We start from the raw sequence: 4,273 nt of genomic DNA, 5'->3' as shown, positions 1-4,273 counted from the left end.
TTGGATAAAGATTTACGACGGAAACATACTATAGTCCTAAACTTGGGATATCATGAAATTATTTATAGTACATATTTCACATTATAGAAATGGTTGATGAAATAACAAACACCACAAAAATAACGAGCTACAAAACTGATTCCAGGTATAAGAAATATGAATTTATTTTCCCTAAAAAAAGCGTAGGTTCAGGGTTGATTTGATACAGATATTGAAAATTCTAAGGGGAATTGATAACATCAAAAGTGACGAAATTTTCACACTGAATGCAAATCAGACAAGATATAATCGTCTCAAACTGTCAGGAAGTAGATTTAATTTGGAAGTGGGTAAGAACAACTTCGCCAAGAGTGTAGTGAATGAATGGAGTAAACTTCCGGCACAGGCAGTACAATATAGTACAATTCGAAGGTTTAAGATTCATTTAGATAAACATCTAAGCAAAATGATATGCCTGCTATTTGTCTGATTTCAATTATTCATCTGTTATTGTTTATCAATTTATTATACCTATCATTATTCATATGTTTGTTTACTATTCATCATTAGATGAGACTATTTTAGTCATTGGGTTACGGGTACACCGACGTTGGAAAACCCGAAATCAAAACAAGATAAAAATCGGCGAAATCACTCTTTTTTCCCCACCGAACTGTCGAATACCTCTGGAATAATGATTAAAGAAAAGGAAAAAAAAAAAAAAAAAAGAGGAAAAAATAAAACACTGTGGGCCTACTGTTTGTACACAACATACAAAGCTTGGTACATACAGTCGCTTGAAATATGCATAGTAGACCACTTGGGAAAAGAAACTAACGAAGCAGAGCGCTTTCGTATATCACATCTTCAGTGCAAAAAGTACATAGTTGAATAAATACAGGTTTATTTTATAAAACATGTACAGAGATATACAATGCGGGCAACAGCCCGCCAGTGGGGGAGTTGTCGTGCCCGAGTGGGTAGAAGGTGAGGGCGTGGGGAGGTCAGCGAGGAGGGGGCGCCGCCCTGAGCACCCCAAGCATCACGTCCATGGGCATGTGGCGAACAAGGAGAGCAGCTCTCGTTGCCCGACTGCTGAGGAGGCTGCCTTGTGCAGGGTTGGCGGGGGTCTGCGACGCTGGTCGGAGGGCCTCCCTGGCCGGGCAGGACAGTAGGTAGTGCAGCAGCGGGTGGCGGCTGTGCCTTCTGCAGTGATCGCACTGTTGTCCCTGGAAACCGTCGTACAGCTCTTCCCTGGTGCAGTAGCCCAGTCTGACTCTCTGCAACAGTACGCCGTCCACCCTGGGCTGTTGATGGAAGGCGCCCAACGTCTGATAGTCGGTGGTGGCGGCGTACCAAACAGCTTGTCTTTTTGTTCCCTCTAACTGCCGGTGAGTCTGGTAGGCTGCGGCACGCCTGACTCGCGCCTTTACGTACGACAGGCTAGGTGGCACGTGCCTAGTCACGTGGGGGGCGCCAGCAGCTCTTCTTGCAGCAACATCGGCGGAGTCATTGCCTCGCACGCCCACGTGGCTGGACATCCAGTGCAGCCTTACCCGACGTCCCTGTGTGGCAAGGCTCTTCAAGCTGCCCAGGATGGCGGTGACGAGTTCCACGTTGTCGTTGGGATGCGGCTGCTGGAAGACCTGCCACGCCGTTCTGGAGTCTGTGTACAGGACCACAGTGGCCTTCTGGCGGTTCTGGGCGTGGTTCAGGGCCAGGTGGATGGTCACGAGCTCCGCCTGCAGGGTGGAGCAATAATCCGGCGTCCTCTCGAGCAGTTCGGTCCTAGCAGTGATGACAGCGGTGCCCGTCCTGCCAGTTTCGGGGTCGACCGAGCCGTCGGTGTAGTATATGGCACCGCCCGACTCAGACACCCGCGCCACCGCCATGAGGGTGTGCTGTCGCAGCTCCTCGGTGGTGCAGAGCGCCTTGCTGTTCGGTAGCCGGGTGGTGGAGAACTCTGCTGTGGGGAGCTCCCACGGGGGTGGGGCTCGATAGGTGGGGGCCGGGAGGTTGGCGTGTTGCCAGCGCCAGCCGGCAATGTGGACGAGGCTGCGGGTGGCCAGGATGGACTGGAGTTACCACGGGTTGCGGTGGAGGACATCGTTCTCTTGCGTCTGCAGGACCCTGGCCACGAGGCAGGCCACGATCCGTTCGAATCTGGTGGTGAGTGGTACCAGGTGGGTCTCGTTCTGCATGACGCACGCACTGGTCCATCTCGGAGCTCCCAGCATTGTCCTCATGGCTGTGTTTTTCAGCACCTCGAGCCGCTCCTGTTGGCTACGGGAGAGCGATATGAGAACAGGGGCGCTGTATTCCTACTACATAGTTGAATAGAAATGCATAGTTTATATATACATGAAGAAGGAACAAGGACAGTTTACATAAGAATAGAGAACATTTATCCTCTGGAAAGCGGTAGGTCAGGTCGCAAGGGTCAATGCGATCAACAACCTTACTGTATAATGACTTAAAAAGGTGAAAGAAACGGCCACTTAAAATAGCATTTGTGTAAACGTATTTTAGTGCATTGATTCTGCAGCTCATCCACGAGCATATCACTTCCACGTTCACTTTTTATCACACGTGCCATTATGGGTCTTATCTTAGAATGAAAAAATATATATATAAATAGATAAATAAATAAATAAATAAATAGATAAATAAATAAATAAATAAATAAATAAATAATAAATAAATAAATAAATAAATAAATAAATAAATAAATAAATTAATTGATTAATTAATTAATTAATAGATAATAAATAAATAAATAAATAAAATAAAACCGTAAACAATTTGAAGCTAAAAAATTTCAACAAAGTTATGTAAACAAAACACCAACGAATTTTTTTTTGTAAACTAGCTACATTTTTTGTAAATGGTAGTTAGATAGTAAACTAGCTAATTCTCTTTTTAATAAAAGTTAAATGACTGTTTAAATAAAAGTGATCAAAAGTGGGTAATTTCAAATTGGCAATATTCCCAGTGGCAATTTTCCCACATTGGCAATGTTCCCAGTGGTAATGTTCCCAGTGGAAAAGTTCACACATTGGCAATGTTCCCAGTGGCAATTTTCCCAGTGGCAATATTGCGTGCACTATTACATTTATCACATTATGGACGCGATTGATAATATAGGATACACGATTTAAACAAAACTACAAAGAGAAACGTACTTCAACATTATCACAGGAGAGAATTGTAAGCTATGAGAGATCATAAGAACAGCATTCCTCATTGTGGAGAAACACATGACGAACATGAAAGATAAATTGTAAACCTGATTTGTCCTACATTGGAGTATGGTGCAGTAGTTTGGTTGACATATGAAATAAGTGTATGGTCAAAAAAGAGAAAGTTCAGAGAGACGAGACTAAGTTCCAGATCTCACAAAGAAGACATATGAAGAGATTCTGAAAAACCGAATAGATACGGAAACCGAGTGCCACACACAAGTGGGTCTATTGATCAGATGGAGATGCGAGGGTTGGGCAGACAATATACTTGGTAATCTGTGGAAAGTATCATTTAGCCCTCGAATAAATGATGAATCATAAACGCGCCCCCCCACCGAAAAGGCTGCATCATCGGAGAACGAAGCCGTTCGACAATTGCCCTTGATGGCACCAATATAAAATGGAGTCCATTCGTGGCAGCTGCAGACTTGTTTCGTGACGCGCTCATAATGGTAAGAATGAGATATCACTCGCTTTTCAAAAGCTAAGTTCAACCTTCGTGAGAGGGTTGGACGCTCTCATTCACAACCAATTGCCAAACACTAACGTAAACACACACAAATGTATATATAGTGTTTTGCAATAGAAATGGAAGAATATCATAGAGAAGCCCTTGCATTCGAGGGGAGACTTCACAATTAAACACGCTGGGACTTCTCTTCAGCCTTTGTTATTTCTGATGTTTTTCTACGTCTACGTTTTCAGAAATCGTCCCTGGAAGTGTTGGCCCTTCTCGGGCTCCTGGTGACCACGGCCTCCGCAGGAGGAAGGAGTTACGGTGGAGGAGGAGGTGGTGGTGGATTTGGTGTACACGGTGGCGGTGGTGGCTTTACCGGTGGAAGTGGAGGTGGTCATGGTGGAGTCATCATCGGTGGATCTGGCGGTGGAGGCTATGGTGGTGGCTCTGGAGGTGGATTCTCGACCGGTCACTCCAGTGGTGGTGGAGGCGGATTTGGTGGAGGCTTTGGAGGGGTCGTCGTTGGATCTGGTGGTGGAGGCTACGGCGGAGGGTCCTCTGGTGGATTCGTAGGTGGTCACTCCAGTGGTGGAGG

At 45.5% G+C, this 4,273-nt stretch overlaps 1 pseudogene; it reads right to left on the bottom strand.

The window, feature by feature from the left end:
* Positions 1 to 983: 983 nt before the first annotated feature.
* LOC143041584 (uncharacterized) lies at positions 984 to 2,575 on the bottom strand (annotated as a pseudogene).
* Positions 2,576 to 4,273: the final 1,698 nt, after the last annotated feature.

Source organism: Oratosquilla oratoria, chromosome 31, assembly GCF_046742065.1.
Source record: "Oratosquilla oratoria isolate Oo_2021 chromosome 31, ASM4674206v1, whole genome shotgun sequence".
NCBI lineage: Eukaryota > Metazoa > Arthropoda > Malacostraca > Stomatopoda > Squillidae > Oratosquilla > Oratosquilla oratoria.
The sequence above is the reverse complement of the archived record's forward strand: the minus strand, read 5'-3'. Positions and strand labels throughout refer to the sequence as shown.